The sequence below is a fragment of the Hyla sarda genome, chromosome 1, assembly GCF_029499605.1.
Source record: "Hyla sarda isolate aHylSar1 chromosome 1, aHylSar1.hap1, whole genome shotgun sequence".
Taxonomy (NCBI): Eukaryota; Metazoa; Chordata; class Amphibia; order Anura; family Hylidae; genus Hyla; species Hyla sarda.
The window spans coordinates 148,622,728-148,645,530 of NC_079189.1; the positions used below are offsets into that span (position 1 = coordinate 148,622,728).

Genomic DNA, 22,803 nt, shown 5'->3' on the forward strand with positions numbered 1-22,803 from the left:
TATAGTTCCCCACATTAAGTGCAGTATGGATCCCCACATAAGGTGCAGTATAGTTCCCCACATTAGGTGCAGTATAGTTCCCCCACATTAGGTTGGCAGTATAGTTCCCCACATTAGGTTGGCAGTATAGTTCCCCACATTAGGTTGGCAGTATAGTTCCCCACATTAGGTGCAGTATAGTTCCCCACAATAGATACAGTATAGTTCCCCGCAAATTAGGTGCAGTACAGTTCCCCACACATTAGGTGCAGTACAGTTCCCCGCACATTAGGTGCAGTATAGTTCCCCCACATTAGGTGCAGTATAGTTCCCCACATTAGGTGCAGTATAGTTTCCCCACATTAGGTGCAGTATAGTTCCCCACATTAGGTGCAGTATGTTCCCCCACAGACATACATCCTCCAGCCATATACAGTGTATGGCTGGAGGCTGTATGCCTGTGTACTGCCCCACTTCAGTGCCCTGACCACCACTCCTCCGGTCCGGCCATAGCAGTAGGTCCCGGGACCGGAGGAGCGGTGGTCTGAGCATCAAAGCTGACGTGCCACTGGTCACTTACCATGCTGGCCAGCGCGCGTCTTCCCCCTCCATGTTCCGCTCCTCAGCGCCTCCGTCGCTATAGGTTTACGCACGGGACGTCAGAGACGTCTCGACGTGCGCTATCTCCCGCCGGCCCCTGTGTTTTTTAACTTAACGCGGGGCTGCTGAGAGTTGACGGGGGTATCCCTGTGTCCCAAAAGATGTCCTTAATAGTGATGGGGGGATCCGCCCCTGTAGGGCAAGCACCGGCTCTGCTCGGGCCGCAAAAATATTCATTGCAGGCCGCATGTTTGACACCCATGTCTTAGAGGGAAATTCATTAAGCCATGCCAATGACTCAAATGCCCAAATGTTGCTTATTTTTGCTCATATGTACTCTGCCTGTGCCAAGGGGTTGTAAACAAGGGATAAATTAGGGGAGACTTACGTGAGACTTTCAGGCCAGCTTGTGGAATCTAAAGTTTCAAAAAATATATGCCAGCTCCTAGCTGGCTTATATTTATAATTAATAATAACATTTCACTGATTATTCAAACAAGAGGAGTGAGGGCCCTGCTCGCCAGAGCTTACAGTCTATGAGAGAGCTTTCAGTCTACCTCTGCACTGGGCACAGGGGCAGCCATGGTACTGCTGGATTTACTTTTAATAAATCAAGCAAACTGTATATGGGTGAAACTTTACTGACATTTAGCATACCAAAGCGTGCCACAGTAAGTAAATCTCCCCATTAGTCTTTCCTTTTTACATGTCCATCTATGATTTTTCCTGGCTTTGTATAAAAACCTGAACATATAAACCCATCCTTATATAAATTGCAGTTAATGAATTCATATATTAAACTATTCTTCACTGAAAATGTAGTTATGGTTAACCCCTCTCATGAAAAATTATATTTCTGAATCCATCAATATCACGTGCATATGTGAAAGATCACCAACCATGTGCAACTTGTCATACCAAATAGTAAGAAAAAAAAAAAAAAAAACTATCACAACTACCAAAGTCTATTTCTAAATGCAATAGTTATATTAACATTAAAATGCCTCATTTTCCTAAACATTTCCTAAAACCCAACTTTTAAATAGCACTAGATTTGCAAAACCCTATGTATGATTCATGCAGTGATGTTATTTTATTGTAATAGTATATATTTCTTAGCTGCTAGAACTGTTTCAAATATAATTACTGTGGTCCTGATCAGAAGTATGCACTTTTCATTTCCATTTAGCGATAGATGCATAGAGAGATGAAAACGTTGCTCCGTCTCCCACGGGAGTGCTAGTTATCATTACTCTTACAATACTGCTCAGGCACCGTTTGTTTCATGGTAATGTGCTGTTTATCACCAGCCTTTGTGACATGCTAAAAGGTCCTGCCACACAGCCAGAGACTTATGGGATGTAAACTCAGGGGTCTCAGCAGTAGTTTTCCAGCCTCACATTACAGTTTTCATCTTCTTTATCCTTTTGTGCTAAAGCCGACCTCAGGCAGTTTCCTTCTAGGGGAATCCAAGGGGAGCAGCTGTTGTGAAAGATTTCATTTCCTCCTGTGGTTGTTCATTTCTGCAGTTTTCCATTGCCTTCTGCCCTCCCTCCGACGCGTCTTTATGCATATCAACTTTTTTATTGGGATTTACTCAAACACCTTATTCATAATAAGAAAGCATATGTTAAAAGGTGCAGCGCAGCGAGGTCACTGAACATTCTGTGTCTAATTGTTTACATTTTCCTGCCTCCGCTGATTTTGTATATATATATATATATATATATATATATATATATATATATATATATACATACAGTCATGGCCGTAAATGTTGGCACCCCTGACATTTTTTTAAGAAAATGAAATATTTCTTACAGAAAAGTATTGCAGTAACACATGTTTTGCTATACACATGTGTATTCCCTTTGTGTGTAATGGAACTAAACCAAAAAAGATAGGAAAAAAAAGCAAATTGGACATAATGTCACACCAAACTCCAAAAATGGGATGAACAAAATTATTGGCACCCTTAACTTAACCCCTTAAGGACCAGGCCATTTTACACCTTAGGACCAGAGCGTTTTTTGCACATCTGACCACTGTCACTTTAAGCATTAATAACTCTAAGATGCTTTTACCGAATATTCTTATTCTGAGATTGTTTTTTTGTGACATATTCTACTTTATTTTGGTGGTAAATTTTCGGCGTTACTTGCATCCTTTTTTTGTGAAAAAATCCAAAATTTCATGAACATTTTGAAAATTTAGCATTTTTCTAACTTTGAAGCTCTCTGCTTGTAAGGAAAATGGATATTCCAAATAAATTATATTTTTATTCACAAATAAAATATGTCCACTTTATGTTGGCATCATAAAATAGACATATTTTACTTTTTTGAAAAAATTAGAGTGCTTCAAAGTAGAGCAGCAATTTTCAAAAATGTCATGAAAATTGCAAAATCTGAAGGGACAGATGTTACAGAACTACAACTCCCAGCATGCCTGGGCAGTCTAGGCATGCTGAGAGTTTTAGTTTGGCAACATCTGGAGGGCTACAGTTTGAGCACCACTGTAACAGTAACTGTTACTTTCAGTTTCATTTCTCCCCCCCCACCGTCGATTCCCTACCTGAGCTGGGATCTCCGGTGAATATCTGCGATGATTGCCAGGCCCCACGAGTCTTCTCCTCCAGGTACCGGCCTCCATGTTCTCCCCCCGTTCTGCCTGACATCCAGGGGTGGGCAGAACGGGGGGTTTCCATGGCAACCCACCGTCCTGCTCTGCCATTGGTCAGAATCAGTTCTGACCAATGGCAGGGGATGGGAGGAGATCGCAGCATTGCAACCTCACTCCTACCCTGCAGGATGCTGGGGCCTGTCACTCACAGGTCCGAGCATCCCTATTTTCCGGGTGATCGGGTCACCAGAGACCCGATCAGCCCCGAATACGAGAAAATCGCATGTCTGAATTGACATGCGATTTTCTGCGATCGCCGACATGCGGGGGTCCCGGGACCCCCCCTCGGCATTTGCACGGCATGCCTACTGAAAGATTTCAGCAGACATGCCGTTCCGATCTCTGCCCGGCGCGTGGCAGAGACCGGAAATACAACAGGACGTTCTCTAACGTCCTTGGGCATAAAAGCCCAGGTAGCGGAGACGTTCCAGAACGTCCTGTGTCCTAAAGAGGTCAATATTTGGTTGCACACTCTTTGGAGAAAATAACTGAAATCAGTCGCTTCCTATAACTATCAATAAACTTCTTACGAGCTCAGCCAGAATGTTGGACCACTCTTCCTTTGCAAACTGCTCCAGGTCTCTCTTATTGGAAGGGCGCCTTTTCCCAACAGCAATTTTAAGATCTCTCCACAGGTGTTCAATGGGATTTAGATCTGGACTCATTGCTGGCCATTTCAGAACTCTCCAGCGCTTTGTTGCCATCCATTTCTGGGGGCTTTTTGACATATGTTTGGGTCATTGTCCTGCTGTAAGACCCAAGATCTCGGATGCAAACCCAGCTTTCTGACACTGGACTTTACAGTGCAACCCAAAATCCATTGATAATCCTCAGATTTCATGATGCCTTGCACACATTCAAGGCACCCAGTGCCAGAGGCAGCAAAACAACCCCAAAACATAATTGAACCTCCACCATATTTCACTGTAGGTACTGTGTTCTTTTCTTTGTAGGCCTCATTCTGTTTTCGGTAAACAGTAGAATGATGTGCTTTACCGGAAGGATTTTGGCTTACTCAAGTTCATTTTGGAAAAATGTAGTCTTTCTTTTTTGTGTCTCTGTGTCAGCAGTGGGGTCCTCCTGGGTCTCCTGCCATAGCGTTTCATTTCATTTAAATGTCGACGGATAGTTCGCGCTGACACTGATGCTCCCTGAGCCTGCAGGACAGCTTGAATATATTTGGAACTTGTTTGGGGCTGCTTATCCACTATCTGGACTATCCTGCGTTGACACCTTTCATCAATTTTTCTCTTCCGTCCACGCCCAGGGAGATTAGCTACAGTGCCATGGGTTGCAAACTTCTTGATAATGTTGCGCACTGTGGACAAAGTAAAATCTAGATCTCTGGAGATGGACTTGTAACCTTGAGATTGTTGATATTTTTCCACAATTTTGGTTCTCAAGTCCTCAGACAGGTCTATTCTCTTTTTGTTGTCCATGCTTAGTGTGGCACACACAGATACACAATGCAAAGACTAAGTTAGCTTCTCTCCTTTGTATCTGTTTTCAGGTGTGATTTTTATATTCTCCACACCTGTTACTTGCCCCAGATGAGTTTTGAAAGGGTGCCAATAATTTTGTCCTGCAATTTTTGGAGTTTGATGTGACATTATGTCCAATTTGCTTTTTTTTCCTCCTTTTTTGGTTCAGTTCCAATACACACAAGGGGAATAAACATGTGTATAGCAAAGCATGTGTTACTGCAATCCTTTCCTGGGAGAAATATTTCATTTTCTTGAAAAATGTCAGGAGTGTCAACATTTACGGCCATGACTGTGTGTATATATATATATATATATATATTGCCAAATACTTTTTTTTTTATGTTAACTAAATCTACTCTGTCTGCATAAATGTTCTCATGATTTTTCAAGTGAAAATGCACATTTTTATATACTTAACAATAGGTGCTTTAAAACGTACAGTAATTATCTGGAAGAACACAAAAAGACATAACTCAAGAAAGTTCAGATATATGTCAACACATTTTACCCTAAACAGACATAAAAACTTAATATTAATAACCTAATATTGTTATTAATATGTTGTGATGATAATATTCTGATTGGTTATCATGGGCAATTTTTCCTACTTTTCTTTGCTGTAGTTTTAAAATGTTACACCTATTAAAAACAAATTTTTGACATGTCAATCAGACATGTTAAAAGTTTTTGATTGAAGCGGGTCTCACTCCTGAGACCTTCTACGAACGTGAGTTTTTGGGCGGTGAAGCGGCCAGCATTTTCAATCTGCTCCCTGGACCGCCAAGAGATCCATACATTTCTCTGCATAGAAGTTTATGCAGAGGATCTCTTGGATGGCCAAAAGATAAATCCTCACTACTCACTAGTTCAGATCTTTTTGTCTAATCATAGTTATTTAGCGATAAGAGGGATCTAGATCTATGAAGATAAATCAATAGTTTTATCTTTGATCTTTAGTTACAATGACCAATTATCATTGCAATCATCTGGAAACAATCAAATCACAATGATAATTTTCCAGTGTAAACAATTGTGAAGCATTATATAATTGTCTCTATGTATTTATGATAGCAGCACCCATATATATATATATATATATATATATATATATATATATATATATCAATTATTTCCTTTGTGTTCAGGTCAGATATGATTAATCTGTAGTAGTGTTAATTCCAGTGACATCCAAAATAAAAATAAAAAAAAATCCCCATTGTTATACAAGTACTTATATAGTCTACTTCTCTTAAGTTTTTTTGTTTTTTGTTTAGTTTCATATTAGCCATTTCTAGATGAGTTATCACCAAAATAACCACCAAGCATTATTATTTTTTTTTTTAAATCAACTGGTGCCAGAAAGTTAAACAGATTTGAAAATACAGAGGAAATTCTTTTCTTTTTGGGTTTCTTTTCTGTCACAACCACAGTGCTCTCTGCTGACACCTCTTTCCATTTTAGGAACTGTTCAGAGCAGCATATATTTGCTATGGGGATTTTCTCCTGCTCTGGACAGTTTCTGACATGGACAGAGGTGTCAGCATAGAGCACAGTGGTCGTGACAGAAAAGAAATTAAAACAAATAAAGAATTTCCTCTGTAGTATACAGCAGCTGAAAAGTACTGGAAAGATTACAATTTTTTTAATAGAAGTAATTTACAAATCTGTTTAACTTTCTGGCATCAGTTGATTTAAAAAAAAATGTTTTCCACCGGAGTACCTCTTTAATCCACCCCAGTGCCCTATTACAGAACATACCGCTAGCCATGGCCCCTTTTTCTGGGCCAAAAGCTTAAAACTTTTACTTGTCTGATAGGTGTCACCTGAATAGTGTAGAATAATAGTAAATTAGATGTATCTGCTGTTTACCAAACTTTAGCACACAAAAATACAAAAATGCGGAACGTGCAATAGTAAATTTCCCCCAGAGGCTCTATAGTGGACCAAGGACTGGGGCACGACATTCCAGTGTAAAAAATAAATATAAGCCTGTGCTACTACAATGTTACAGTAGGCTATATATTAAAATTGTTTATAAAATGTTAGAATATAAAATAAATAAACTGAGCTAAGTTAGCACAGAAAACATTGTATTACCTAAACAAATTAAAAAACTTTATGTATTAAATAGACATGTTGGTTGAGACTCATTATTTTAGATCGCCCCAGAGGTGTTCCATTAGGCTCAAGTCAGGGCTCTGACTGAGCCACTTAGACATCTTATCCCCTATCCAAAGGATAGGGGATAAGATGTCTGATCGCGGGAGTCCCCAGCCATCCGGTGCATGGAGCAAACTTCGCTCCATGCTGGATGACTGGTGATGCCAGGCAGAGGCTCGAAATGTCATGGTCACGCCCCGCTTGTGACATCACAGCAACACCCCCTCAAGGGAGGGGGCATGACAGCCGCCATGCCCCCTCCTATAGACGTGCATTGTGGGGGCGCGGCCGTGACGTCAAGAGATGGGCATGACCGTGACGTCAAGAGCCTCCGGAGCTGCACGCGACACTCTAGCCGAACGCCGGGTGCAGCAGGGAGATCGCGGGGGTCCCCAGTGATCAAACATCTTATCCCCTATCCTTTGGGTAGGGATAAGATGTCTAGGGGCGGAGTCCACCTTTAAGGACATTTACAGAGTTGTTGCAAATCCACAACTGTGTTATCACCTGTCTTATCAAGGCCCTTCTGCCCCTGATTACTTAGTTTGTTAGGGGTGACCATCTTATTGGAAAAGCTGTGGTTGTTCCAGACTTTTCATTTAACCCCTTATGGACGCAGCTCATTTTCACCTTAAAGACTCGGCCCTCTTTTTTGCAAATCTGACCACTGTCACTTTAAGCATTAATAACTGGGATGCTTTTACTTTTCATTCTGATTCCGAGATTGTTTTTTCGTGACATATTATACTTTATGGTAGTGGTAAATTTTAGAAAATGTAGCATTTTTTTTACTTTGAAACTTTCTGCTTTTAAGGAAAATGGATATCCCAAATAAATTATATATTGATTCACATATACAATGGGGGATATTTATCAAACCTCTCTGTCCCGTATCAATATAGACCAAACCACAGAGGGTTAGCGCTGCGGAATCTGTAGGCGCTATATAAATAAATTATTATTATTATTATTGTACGCCTAATTTATCCAAAGGCGCACGGCTCTTGATAAATTCTGTGCACAGACTTTGTGATCTATGCTTTAGACTGTATTTAAACTTGCTCCAGCATGGTCTGACATTTCGTCGTACTTTCAGCCGATGCGACTTGTCGCTGAAAAGTCGCTTTTGATAAATTCAGCACCAATGCATTTTCCAATGCATTTCCGTCTAAAATAGACTAGAATGCATCATGTTCTAGAATCTTCTAGAGCATCATATTTAGACTGCGACTTTCTGTGCGACAAATTAAGACAGGAAAAAACAGTCTAAATCCTTTGATAAATCTCCCCCTATATGTCTATTTTATGTTGGCATCATAAAGTTTATATGTTTTTACTTTTGGAATACATCAGAGGGCTTCAAAGTTCAGCAGCAATTTTCCAATTTTTCACAAAATTTTCAAAATTAGAATTTTTCAGGGACCAGTTCAAATTTGAAGTGGATTTGAGGGGCCTTCATATTATACATACCCCATAAATGACCCCATTATAAAAACTGCACCCCTCAAAGTATTGAAAATGACATTTATAAAGTGTGTTTACCCTTTAGGTGTTTTACAGGATTAGCAGCAAATTGAAGGAGAAAATTCTAAATCTTCATGTATTACACTCGCATGTTCTTGTAGACCCAGTTTTTGAATTTTTACAAGGGGTAAAAGGAGAGAAATCACCCTAAAATTTGTAACCCAATTTCTCTTGAGTAAGGAAATATCTCATATATGTATGTCAAGTACTCTGTCGGTGCACTAGAGGGGTCAGAAGGGAAGGAGCAACAATGGGATTTTGGAGAGTGAGTTTTTCTGAAATGGTTTTTGGGGAGCATATCACATTTAGGAGGCCCCAATGGTGAAAGAACAGCAAAAAAAAAAAAAAAATGGCATACTATTTTGGAAACTACACCCCTCATGGAACGTAACAAGGGGTCCAGTGAGCCTTAACACCCCACAGGTGTTTAACAACTTTTCGTTAAATTTGGATGTGTAAATGAATTTTTATTTTCACTAAAATGCTGGCTTTTGCCCAAATTTTACATTTTTACAAAGGGTAATAGGAGAAAATGTCCCCAAAATTTGTAACCCCATCTCTTCTGATTATGGAAATACCCCATGTGTGGAAGTCAAATGCACTGAGAGCACACTACAATGCTCAGAAGAGAAGGAGTCACATTTTGCTTTTGGAAAGCAAGTTTTGCTGAAATGTTTTTTTTGTTTTTTTTTTTGGGGGGGGGGGGGGGGGCATATCACATTTAGGAAGCCCCTATGGTGCCAGAACAGCAAAAAAGATGCACATGGCATACTGTTTTGGAAACTACACCCCTCAAGGAACGGAACAAGGGGTACAGTGAGCCTTAACACCACACAGGTGTTTGACAACTATATTTGTAACCCCATTTCCTCTGAGTATGGAAATACCCCATGTGTGGACATCAAGCGCTCTGCTGGCGCACTACAATGCTCAGTAGAGAAGGAGCGCCTTTGAGCTTTTGGACAGAGAATTTGGTTGGAATAGAAGTCGGGGGCCTTGTGCGTTTACAAAGTCCCCCGTGGTGCCAGAACTGTGCCCCCCCCCATATGTGACCCCATTGTGGAAACTACACACCTCACAGAATTTAATAAGGGGTGTAGTGAGCATTTACACCCCACTGGCGTTTGACAGATCTTTGGAACAGTGGGCTGTGCAAATGAAAAATTACATTTTTCATTTTCATGGACCACTGTTCCAAAAATCTGTCAGACACCTGTGGGACGTAAATGCTCACTATACCGCTTATTATATTACGTGAGGGGTGTAGTTTCCAAAATGGGGTCACATGTGGGGGGGTCCATTGTCCTGGCACTATGGGGGCTTTGTAAACACACCTGGCCTTCAATTCTGGAAACATTTTCTCTCCAAAAGCCCAATGGCGCTCCTTCTCTTCTGAGCATTGTGGTTCGCCCGCAGAGCACTTTACATCCACATATGGGATATGTTCTTACCCAGAACATTTTTCCTATGTTCCCTTGTGAAAATGATAAATTTAGGGTAACACCAGCATTTTAGTTAAAAACATTTTTCCCATCCAACTTTACCGATAATTTGTCAAACACCTGTGGGGTGTTAAGGCTCACTATACCCCTTGTTACGTTCCTCGAGGGGTTTAGTTTCCAAAATGGGGTCACACGTGGGTATTTAGTTTTTTTGCATCAGAATTTTTTTGTGTCAGAATCACTAAAATCAGCCACCCCTATGCAAATCACAAATTTAGGCCTCAAATGTACATAGTGCGCTCTCACTGCTGAGCCTTGTTGTGCTTCTACAGAGCATTTTACACCCACATATGGGGTATTTTCATACTCAGGAGAAATTGCGTTACAAATTTTGGGGGTATTTTTTTCCTTTTACCTCTTGTGAAAATAAAAAGTATGAGGCAACACCAGCATGTTAGTGTTAACTTTTTTTTTTTTTTTTTTTTACACTAACAGGCTCGTATAGACCCCAACTTTTCCTTTTTATAAGGGGTAAATGGAGAAAAAACTTGGAACGCAATTGCTACCGGGTACGGTAATACCCCAAATGTGGCCCTAAGCTGTTTCCTTGAAATACGACAGGGCTCCGAAATGAGAGAGCGCGATGCGCATTTGAGGTCTAAATTAGGGATTGAATAGGGGTGGACATAGGGGTATTCTACGCCAGCAATTCTACGCCAACTGTTGTGTGGGCATGCTGGGAGTTGTAGTTTTGCAAGATCTAGAGGGCCACAGTTTAGAGACCACTGCACAGTGATCTCCAAACTGTAGCCCTCCAGCTGTTGCAAAACTACAAATCACAGCATGCCGAAACAGCTGTCTGGGCATGCTGGGAGTTGTAGTTTTGCAACATCTGGAGGGCTACAGTTTAGAGACCACTGTACAGTGGTCTCCAAACTGTAGCCCTTCAAATGTTGCTAGGCAGCAACTCACCGGCTTCCGTAGTCAGCAGGTTCACCGAATGCCGCACAAGGGAGAGGATCGCCACCAATTGCCGACGGTAAGGGACCTTCACCGCCGGTCACACCACAGTTTCCCCCTTCTTCCCTGACTACCGTGGGTGGGCAGGACGAGGTAGCTGAACTTTAACCCCCCCCTGCCCCCGATCGGCTATTGGTCAGTCGCTTCTGACCAACCAATAGCAGGGTTAGGAGGGTTGGCACGCATGATCATAATTGTTTTTCTTTTTTGCCTCTGTTGCACCGTATATGAGATATGTACTGAGTATGTTTGGTGCACTGGGTGCAATCCCTATCCTCTGTGGGCATCACTAGTCCCGCCCAGCACATTCAGTCAGAATGCGTCCTAATAAATTGACATAACCTTTCTCAGCAGCAAGCACGGGATGTCACTGCACATAGCAGCAATAACACTGCTAAAGAAGGTTATGCATATTTAAAGGGATACTCCAGTGGAAAAAATTTATTTTAAATCAACTGGTGCCAGAAAGTTAAACAGATTTGTAAATTACTTCTATAAAAAAAAAATCTTAATCCTTCCAGTACAGAGAAAGTTATATTCTTTTTCAATTTATTTACTGTCTGTCCGCAGTGCTTTTTGCTGACACCTCTGTCCAAAGGAATTGTCCAGAGTAGGAGCAAATCCCTATAGCAAACCTATCCTGACAGTTCCTGACATGGACAGAGTTATCAGCAGAGAGCACTGTGGACAGACAGAAAATAAAAAAAGAAAAGAACTTTCTCTGTAGTATACAGAAGCTGATAAGTACTGGAAGGATTAAGATTTTTTAATAGAAGTACTTCACAAATCTGTAATAAGGTCATGCTAGTCTTTCATAGGTCTAGGAAGAGTGTAATAAGGTCATTCTAGTCTCTCATAGGTCTAGGAAGAGTGTAATAAGGTCATGCTAGTCTCCCATAGGTCTAGGTAGAGTGTAATAAGGTCATGTTAGTCTCTCTGTTGAACCTCCTTGAAAAATACTGAAGTTGGTGCATTTAGAAAAGGCTGGTCCTGGTTATCTAGTCTATTTATATGCTTATACAGTGTTTTGCAAACAGTGTTTCTCCAGCTGTTGCAATACTACAACTCCCAGCATGCTGGAAGTTGTAGTTTGGCAACAGCTGGAGGCACACTGTTTGGAAAGCACTTCTCTAATACATCTGTTCCGCGTCTTAATTGTAATCTGTCACCAGATTTGTGCTTCTCTATTTGAAGGCATCAAACACCCGCTCAGACACTCAATTTCTTTTTTCTTCCGATGCTGTACTTTTTGTAAAAATGAAAGTTTATAACCTCAGAATACAGAGCGAGCACGCACTCTATAGTCATCAATATGTGTGTAATTGACAGTTTTCTGTCTATATACAGTATTAACAGAAAGCTACCAGTCATTGGAGTCTCTGTTAGGGCCTGTCCACACCGCTGAAACACTGCTGAAATTCATCTTGTCCACTTTGAATTAAATCCACTGCTCTTTTTCAGAAATGTGTGGATTTTTTATAAAATGAAAGTTCTGCTGAAATGGTGCAGAATTGCAGTGGATAGTGGATATTCTCCTGTAGAAATTTAACACAGAAATCTGGTTGTGGCCCAAAAAAAAAGTACTGCCCATTTTCAACCATTTGCATACCAGACCAGACAGTGTAAGAATGAGAAGACAGTGCTGACAGAGACCCAGATAGACAACAGAGATGGCAAGGAAGAGGTTATATAACAAAATGGGGGAGATTAATTAAACCTGTGCAGAAGAAAAGTAAAAGAGTTCCCAGTAGCAACCACTTTTCTTGAAGAATTATCCTGGTCAGAACCTTCTATTGACATCAATGGGGCATTGATTCCACAAGTATTCCAGGCAGAATTTCCACAGGAAATTTGGCTCCAATCTGCTTCAAATTACTTGTGTGGTACAGTTTTTGCCTGAAAAAGTAAAGGAAATTCAGTAAGTAAATTCAACAGTGTGGACGAGCCCTTAGGGCCCATTCACACAGCAGAATTTCCAAGTAGAATCCAGCTTAAGGGTAGGGTCACACAATACGTATACGCTGTGGACCCGAAAAATACGCTGCTGATCTGCCAGTGACCCAACCCTTGGTGTGCCTCCAGCTGTTCCCCCTGCTCGTACCGGCAATCCATCACTCCGAGCAGTAACACAGAGTGAGTCGCTGTGCGAGTCACCGCATGCATGCGCAGTGTACTCAGACATCGTGGCCACACCACGATGTCTGTGAGTAGACTGTGAGCGCGGCGACTCGGAGACCCGTGTGACTGCTTGGAGCAGCGGATTGCTGCTGCGAGCAGGGGGGAACAGCTGGAGGCACTCTAAAGATCGAGTCACCGGCAGATCCGCAGCATAAACTACGCCGTGGATCCGTGTTGTGTGTCCCTACCCTTAAATGGGTACTCCGCCCCTATACATCTTATCCCCTATCCAAAGGATAGGGGATAAGATGTCCGATCGTGGTGGTCCCGCTGCTAGTGACCCCCGGGATCTTGGCTGCAGCACCGCTGTGTCAGTACTGCACAGAGCAAGCTCGCTCTGTGCGTAATGACGGGCGATGCAGGGGCTGGAGAATCATGACGTCACAGCTCCACCCCTCGTGACGTCACGGCCCATCCCCTAATGCAAGTCTATGGGAGGGGGCAAGACGGCCGCCATGCCCCCTCCCATAGACTTGTATTGAGGGGGTGGGTCGTGACATCATAAGGGGGTCGGAGCCGTGATGTCACGATGCTCCGGCCCCTGTATTGCCCGTCATTACGCACAGAGCGAGCTTGCTCTGTGCAGTACTGACAGCGGGGTGCTGCAGCCGAGATCCCGGGGTTCCCCAGCGGCGGGACCCCCGTGATCTGACATCTTATCCCCTATCCTTTACATAGGGGATAAGATGTCTAGGGGTGGAGTACCCCCTTAAAATTCCGCTTAGAAATCCGCTGCGGAAATAAAAGTAAAAAAAAACCTCTGGCCTCTGGAGAAAGAATTAATATGTTGATGGGGTGGAATTCATCATTGTAGGTGTAAGTGAAGCATTTTCCTCCACCTTTATTTTGTGTGCTGCTAATGTGTAGTTGCACCAAATTTATGTAATGGTCGCAGGGCATTTTATACATTTTGTGCAGGCACACATTTCCTGGAATTTCTCTAGTTTGTTTGCTGTGCAAAATTTTCAACTTTTTTATCCAAACGTGGCAAAATCGTTGCCAATCTATCAGCCATTATTTTCGACATCAGCTTGAGATCAGCATTTATCAAAGAGATGGGTCTATAGCCTCCTGGCTAAAGAGGGTCTTTCCCAGGCTTAGGTAGGGCTTTTATGTATGCAGTATTGGAAGAGGCCGGGATGGGGGCACCAGAAAGGTAGGAGTTGAACAAAGAGAGCAGAGTAGGGGCTATTTCCAGAGAAAGGATTTAGTAAAACTTCTCCTTTTAGATCGGTTGGCCAAGAAGTCCCTTTCCTCTGCTGAAAGAGAGGGTAGAGATCCTGGTGTGAGCCAGGGCTTAGACGTCGCCCTCTGTCCTTCAGAGCAGGAATAGAGATTTTTGAAATAATGTGAGAGTATGTCAGTAATTCGCTTGGGATCCCCATGCACCGTGTTAGTGGCATCTTTCAGAGTCGTAATGTTAGAAGGATGGACATATGTCTTTTTTTGACCGTACTAACTATAAGGAGGGGAAACTCCCTTGGTGAATCTCGTCAATAGCCGCCTCTGTTTATTGCTGAACCGTAAGAGGGTGGCATCAAAATTAGACCATTTTAAATTGTCGCGCCTCAAGCCAATTGTCATAGGATGACTTGGCTGCAATCAAATTCCTCTTAGTGACCTCAGTCGGCATGGCAACAAAAGATGTATAAGCTTGCTGAAAGGAAGTACCTAGTAATTTAAGTAGGGAGGAGAGCTTCTTTAGGGAAGAGGTGTAGGCAAGAATGCTACCTCTCAAGACGGCCTTTGCAGTATCCCCAAAAAAATGAGGGTCGGATACATGGGCAGCATTATCAGTGGAGAATTCCCACCACCAGCCCTTCAATAATGCCTGGAACTGTTCGTCTCTGGCAAGCTGGAGGGGAATCTCCAAAGAAAATCTCTACCTCTGGGAATAAAGTCAGTCAGGTGAAGGAGCAGGGGGGCATGGTCAGAAATTACTAGATCTTCTATAGAGACATGGTCAACCCTATGAAGTAAAGAGTCATTCACAAAACAATAGTCCAGTTTCGACCAGGAGTCATGTGAATCGGAGTAGTGACTAAAGTCTCATTCCTCGGGGTGAAGAGCCCTTCAGGTGTCAGTCAGTCCAAGTCGGGTCGCCCAAGGACTTAATAAGGTGTCAGGAAGTCGAGGTACAGGTTGGGAAGGTCTGTTACTACGCCTGTCTTCGCCATGGTGCATAACCATATTAAAGTCACCAGCAACCACCTTGTGGGGGGGAACAACCAGGGACATTCTACCAGTTATATCCCCCAAAAAGCAATCCTGCCCAGAATTAGGGCCATAAACATTAGATATTCCATCTAATCTGAAGTTGTTTTGATAAGGACACTAAAAAAAAACACCCAACGGTATTAGTAGAAACCGACAAAACGTCATAGAAAAAGGATTTGTGGAGGGACAAAATAAAAGGGAGCCAGACAATCAGTAACAGAGAACTGAAAAAAGAAACAAATCCACCACACCCTCCCCTTAAACCTAACCCTTAACGCAATCCCTTTCCCAAATAGGGCGAGCCCCCCACCATCCTCTCAGGATGGTGGTTCTGATTCCGGGTTGGTGAGGTGGCATCTCTGCATGGAGAGGAGCGGAGGAGCATCTTCAGGAGATCGGAAGGTGCCTATGGAGCCATCTGGGAAGAACACCCGATTGGCGGGTAGATGAGGGCAAAATGAACGCCTCTGCGGTGCAAGGAAGTACACAAGGGAGAAAGCAATTTATGTCTGCTGGTTACCTCTTCAGAAAAATCCCCGAAAATGAGAAGTTTGGCACCATCCACCATCTGATCTTCCCTCCGGCGTTGGAACGCCCACAAGATAGCTGATTTATCCTGAAAGTCCAGGTATTTAGTGATCTATTGCAGGTTTGGAGGCCTGGGAAGACGGCATGTTCCGGTCCTCCTCTGAGATCAGATCCAAGCTGGTGTGCCCGTTCTACCTTGCAGGGTCGTGGCAGTCCCAGCAGCTTGGGAAGCACGTATTCACACAGGTGAAGGAGGTATGTGGCAGGGACTGACTCCGGCACTCCCACGATTCTGAGGTTACTACGGCGGGACCTGTTTTTTAGGTTCTCCACCTTGCCCCATAAACGTTTTCATTCCCCCTCCAGGGTAGATATGTATGCGAGCACCCGCTTACTCATCATTATCCTCAGTGGAGCGAACACGGTCCAACACGGCCGTGAGGCAGGCGCCATTTTGGGTCTTTGTGTGTTGCAGCTCCTGTAGCGTGGCCTGCATGGTGGCCACTATGGACTCCTGTACCCTCGGGACTATGCGATCAGCCGCCGCCGCTGCCAGGGCTACATAGTCTGTGCCAGACATCTCCACACGGTCATCTCCTTGCTGGAAAGCGAGGGGGTTGGAGACGTGGCTCAGCTGGAGGCTGGAGAGGATGCCATGCTGGATCGGCCACTTCTGCTCCTGGGCGCGGTCCCTCCGTCCACTACTTGTTTTCTTTTATTCCCCATCTGGACCAGGTATCGTTCTATACACCACTGCAGCACAGCAGAGGTGTGCAGCAAGTTAATCGGGTGTAGATTGCAGGTATGGTGGGCTATTAGGCCAAGAGGGCTGAGAAGCTAGTGTTCCATGCATCCTCACAATTTTTATGTTTGGCATTTTCCTTGCAGGGCCTCCGTCTCAGTGACCCACTTTTTTGCCACCTCTGGTTGGCCTGTTTCTCTGTTCCCACTGTGCATTCCTCGTGTTACACTTTGTATTTTGGACTTCGGTCCATTTTGCCTACTTGATGCACATGCTGTTTGTTACTTTTTATGCTTCTTGAAAAATAAAAATGTTAATGAGAAAAAAAAAGGTAAGTCCGGGCTGGTATATTTTTGCGACCTTTTGGAGGAATTTGCGCAAAATTTGCTACTTAAAAAAAAAGTCTCAGTTGATCAATTCATTACCACTACAAAAGACTATCCTTAACAGCTGGTCTGTACACAAGTTTAAAAAAAAAGTTTAAACCATAAAGTCCCAAAAAAATGCCTGAGACACTGTGCAGCACCAACCGTGAGACAAATATAAACACATAAACAGCTCTAAAGACAATGATAAATCTGCCCTATGTTCCTTCCCCCCTAGTTTTTCAAGATGTTTATTGCTTTTCGTTTCTTTTTTTTTTTTCACCCATTGATAGCTCAATAAATTGTCCAAAATTCTGGGATGAATAAATAGAATCTGTCTTACTTGCCTCTAGCAGCCAGTTAAAGCTTAGCTTTTTTTAAAATAAACTGCTCTTCTAAAATGAAAGCTGCACTGTGATTGTTTTTTGTGGGCAGGTTAGACAGTTTTGCTTTTGGACAGTTTTTATGTATTCCCCCGATAGCCTTTATAGCTGTCCCATTCTCATTGCCAACATACGTAGGACACATTACTGTACATTCAGACTTTGCTGGGCTTGTTTTTAGTCTGTAACCATGGAGACGCATAGGTCTTGAGCAGGGCCGGCATTAGGGGGGGGCAACCCAGGCAATTGCCTAGGGCCCCCATCCCCCAGGGGGCCCCCTGCCGGCTGCTCAGTAGGGGGGGGCAACTGTTTTAAAGTGTCCGCAGCGCCGGCTGCTTGTTAAAGATAAGCAACCAGGCAGCGGTCACTAAAACCGTGACCAGCGGCAGAGGCGGACACTTCTGCTTCTGCGGCGGGTTTTGTGGGCTGTGTGAATAATATGACGAGTGACGTGTCCTGCCGGGTCCTCTATGCTGCGTCAGGGACGTCACTCCTCATTTCCTGCAGCGCCGGTGTAGTGAAAAAAACTGTGTCGTGAAGCGTTCTGTGTCTGACTGCAGGAAATGAGGAGTGACGTCCCTAACGCAGCATAGAGGACTCGGCAGTAGACGTCACTCGTCATATTATCCCCAGAGCCCACAAGACCCGCCACATTACCTGAGCCTGCGGAGCTCGGCCAGGTAAGGAAATGTGAAAAATAGAAAAAGTAGGGGGGGTAGGGGAGAGGGGAACATACTGATAACCTAATGGGGAGGGGACTGCAACCTAATGTGGGGGGAACATACTGCCAACCTAATGGGGGGGGGGAGACTGCAGCCTAATGTGGGGGAACATACTGCCAACCTTATGGGGGGGGGGGGAACTGCAACCTAATGTGGGGGGAACATACTGCCAACCTAATGGGTGGGGGACTATACTGCCAGCCTAATGTGGGGGAACATAGTGCACACCTAAATGGGGGGGGGGGACTGCAACCTAATGTGGGGGAACATACTGCCTACCTAATGGAGGGGGGGACTGCAACCTAATGTGGGGGAACTATACTGCCAGCCAAATGTGGGGGAACATACTGCACCTAATGTGGGGAAACTATACTGCCTACCTAATGTGGGGGAACATACTGCCAACCTAATGGGGGGGGGACTGCAACCTAATGTGGGGGAACATATTGCCTACCTAATGGGGGGGGGCTGCAACCTAATGTGGGGGAACATACTGCCTACCTAATGTGGGGAAACTATACTGCCTACCTAATGTGGGGGAACATACCGCACCTAATGTGGGGAAACTATACTGCCTACCTAATGGAGGGGAACATACTGCCAACCTAATGGGGGAGAACTGCAACCTAATGTGGGGGAACATACTACCTACCTAATGTGGGGGAACATACTGCCAACCTAATGTGGGGGAACATACTGCCTACCTAATGTGGGGGAACACATTGCCAACCTAATGTGGGGGAACATACTGCCAATCTAATGTGGGGCATCTATACTGCCAACCTAATGTGGGGAAGCTATACTGTCTACCTAATATGGGGGAACATACTGCCAACTTAATGTGGGGGAACTATACTGCCAACCTTATGTGGGGGAACTATACTGCCAATCTAATGTGGGGGAACTATACTGTGTACCTAATGTGGGGAAGTACAATCTAATGTGGGGAAACTACAACCTAATGTGGGGGAACTGTACTGCCAACCTAATGTGGGGGAACTACAACCTAATGTGGGGGGGGGGGGAACTATACTGCCAACCTAATGTGTGGGGAACTATACTGCAAACCTAATATGGGGGAACATACTGCCAACCTAATTAGGGGGAACTGCAACCAAATGTGGGGGAACTTTACTGCCAACCTAATGTGGGGGAACTATACTGTCTACCTAATGTGGGGGAACATACTGCCAACTTAATGTGGGGAACTATACTGCCAATCTAATGTGGGGGAACATACTGCCAACCTAATATGGGGGAACTACAACCTAATGTGGGGGGAACTATACTGCCAACCTAATGTGGGGAACTATACTTTCAACCTAATGTGGGGGAACTATACTGCCAACCTAATGTGGGGGGAACTATACTGCCAACCTAATGTGGGGGAACTATACTGCCTATCTAATGTGGGGGAAACTATACTGCCAACCTAATGTGGGGGAACTATACAAAAATATAAAATTGTATTATTCTGATCCCTATAACTCTTTTATTTTTCTGTATATGGGGATGTATGAGGTCATTTTTTGCGCTGTGATTTGTAGTTTTTATCGGTACCATTTTTGTTTTGATGAGACTTTTCAATTGCTTTTTTAGATATTTTTTATGGTATTTGAAGTGACCAAAAATGTGCAAATCGGGTTTGTGCACTATTACGACTTTTGGGGCCCCTCTTTTCATTTTGCCTAGGGCCACGCTAAGCCTAAAACCTGCCCTGGTCTTGAGGGTACATTCACCTGTTCAGGATCTGCTGCAGATTTCAAGCCATGTTCAATCATTTAGTTACATTGATATCTGCATCATCAGATCTGCAGCAGATCCAGTACATGTGAATGTACCCACATAGGAGAATATGAAGCAAAACTATAGGACATTTACAAAGCTGCTTACATTTACATAAAATTGGTTGTAAGACTGAGCAAAGAAAAAGTTGTCAGCGCATGCTTAAAATCTATATCTAATGTATATACATTTACAAGCAAATTACATGTATTTGGGGCAGATACATGCATATGCACTGCATACATTGTAAAGACCTAATGGGGCCATTTTAATGCAGTTACATTGGTTTCCATGATGTATGCCATATTGATCAAGCCTGCCCTTTCAGTTTCTCAACCATGACATTTTTCATATTAATTGGAAAAGAAACATAGTTTTAGTATGTGCAACTAATTTATTAATATTATCAGCTAAGTGCATGTAGGGTTTGTTACAGTTAAGCTGCAGCACCATGTTCCTCAAATGGCATGCCCCATCCTGTGGACATTGGTGCGCTTTATTGTACCACTCAGCGGTACAACAGGATTAATAAATGTGCCCCACTGTCTCAGAACAACCATATTGCTAGTTACTTGTCATTTTGAAGATTAACTACTAATGAATTCCCATAATCACACAGTCTCCATCGCAAAAACATTATTGTTATTAAATGTAGTAGTAGTATTATTTACAAAATGAATGATTGTGTCCAATTACATGTTTCCTCAAAAGAATCCAAATAGAAGAAAATGATCTCATACAAAGCACTGTTTGCCTTAAAGCAATCTGTCATTGTGTAATGATGCATTTACCATATTATTTTTATTTGAAAGCATTTTATTGGGTGTAGTTACAGCATAGCATGGTCTAGGCCTGTCACCGGGCAAGCAATTATACACTGAAAGGCAATATGTTATTACTCTATATTTGAAGAGGGTTTTATTGTTTGTGCCCGCAGTATAATCTAGGCCTATGTGCTCTGACTTGCACTTATAGTATATGGTAAGTCACATCACCAATACATCTTTCTGTGTAAACTTCCATGCATTTTAATATATGAAATCATAATTGTTTCTTATTTATTGTCTTATTGTTTACCTTTATTTTGTTTCTATCTCAGATTATTTTCAGCTGGTACTGTTAGCATTTCCTTTAGCTCACTATTCTGGGTGTTAGCCCCTCGAAATAGCATTGTTAATTGGAAGCTATGGATTAAATGCTGTGTGTGAATGAACTCTGTCATCTTGATTTACCTTTTACTGATGCTATTAAGAAACACAGGGCTTCATTACTTTCTTACAGCTCAATACTTGGAAAGTTTGTGCACATTTTACAGCATTCTCATTAATTATTGAGAAATATTTAATGTCTCAATGCCCACTTCACATTCAATTTGAAACAGAACTTGCGGTGTCGCTCACTGTTTGCGTGCCATTATGTTTAACAAATGTGCCTTAGATTACAATAAAACTCTACTTCACATTGTGTCTTCCCATGCAAGGTGTCATTAGATTCTAACTAATTATTAGGGAAAAACGGAAAGCATTAGCATTTTATGGCAAGAAAAATGCGCCGCCTGCTTATTACCAATACAAAATGGCAACTTTAAATAGATGACAGTCAGAAGTCCTGCCTAAAATTAACCCACGTTAAAAACAATTACACTCGCCCAGAAAATCTAAAGATTTAGGATTCCTATAAAGAGCTAATCAGACATTTAATTACACTAATATCTTCCCATTTTATTACATGATTATTTTTATTGTTATTTTACCATTTCCCCCCCTAACAGACTACAAGCTGCATTAAAGTTTAACTAAACTGTCATATTAATAGTACTTTGGTTTTTCACATAGCTCTTTTATGGTAGCAAGCATACAGTAATTTATTTTTAGCCGTTGCTGTATTCCTGCTGCACAGCATAGACTAAAAATACAATACAGTTATATATTCACGTTATTGTAAATTACTCATTTGAAAAAAAAATATGATTTTACCTACAGTAGCACAGAAGTGACAGAATATCCTGCTGCAAATATCAGGCTGATAAAAGCTGCCTAGGCGTGTGTGATCACAGTCCTGCCAAGGCAGTACATGTCTGCTAAGTGTGCTCGTGCATACTTACCTCTGTCGATTTCTTTTTGTTTCCTCCCTTTGTTCATTTCTTCTCCACATTTGCTCCTTCTGTCTTCTGTGTGACAGTTTGGCCCTTTACATCCTACAGCACATCAACATGTAGAATCCTTGAGATGAAGAGCCTCATTTTCCTCTCTCAGCCAGCCTCAGTACCATCCTATGCTTCTCACCGCTCGACTCTCTGCTCCGCACTGGCTTGTTTTGTCAATAACCATTTATTTGTTGCTGGAAAAGTAGAAGCCATTACATCTGACCTCCCTGTTTCATCAATTATGGATAGATTATTGGATGTGAACATCTGCAGAAGCTCGCTGTGGAACTCACCTCCTGGCTGGGATTAGATAAAGTATTAAACTGTTGTTTATTGTCAGGCCAAAACTCTACTGGGAAGTCAAGGGATTGCGGCTCTTGCAAACCCCTATCAGCAGGCACCTAACATTGTTTAGTATTGCTACGGTTTCCCACTAGGTCTTGGCCATCTATTATTTACACTTATTACTAGTTGTTATGACATAGTTGATAAAAGCTCTTGGCAGGAATCACATTTCCTGTCTTTGTCACAACTGTCAGAAAGAAAGAAGTAAACCATAAATTTCCTGTAGCATTTCTGGTTTTGGGTAGTATATGAAGAGTAGAGACATGTATGTCTCAGTTCATGGTAAATATATGCTTCTCCATATACTAGTTAATATCGCCAATCTGCTATGCACGTTCAGCTGGCTGGAGTGAGGGGGGTTTGATAAATTGCTTCAGACACGTATATATTTTTTTATTATAAGAGATGGTCGAAAAGCAAATAAATAATATATTGCTCTTCTCTGTATTACTTTTATTCAGTGATTTCCCATGTATATTGTGTGTCATTTGGTAGGGAATG

The 22,803-nt window shown here is 42.6% G+C and overlaps 1 protein-coding gene and 1 long non-coding RNA gene across 8 annotated transcripts in view; one reads left to right on the forward strand and one right to left on the reverse strand.

The window, feature by feature from the left end:
• TTC29 (tetratricopeptide repeat domain 29) overlaps positions 1-22,803 on the forward strand; it is a 267,225-nt gene that overhangs the window by 142,306 nt on the left and 102,116 nt on the right. The window lies entirely within an intron of this gene.
• On the reverse strand, positions 1,263-22,250 carry LOC130359300 (uncharacterized). The gene is made up of 3 exons (XR_008890055.1): positions 21,916-22,250; positions 12,609-12,787; positions 1,263-2,184 (listed from the first exon to the last, which is right to left on the reverse strand). It is a non-coding gene; the product is annotated as an uncharacterized LOC130359300 (long non-coding RNA).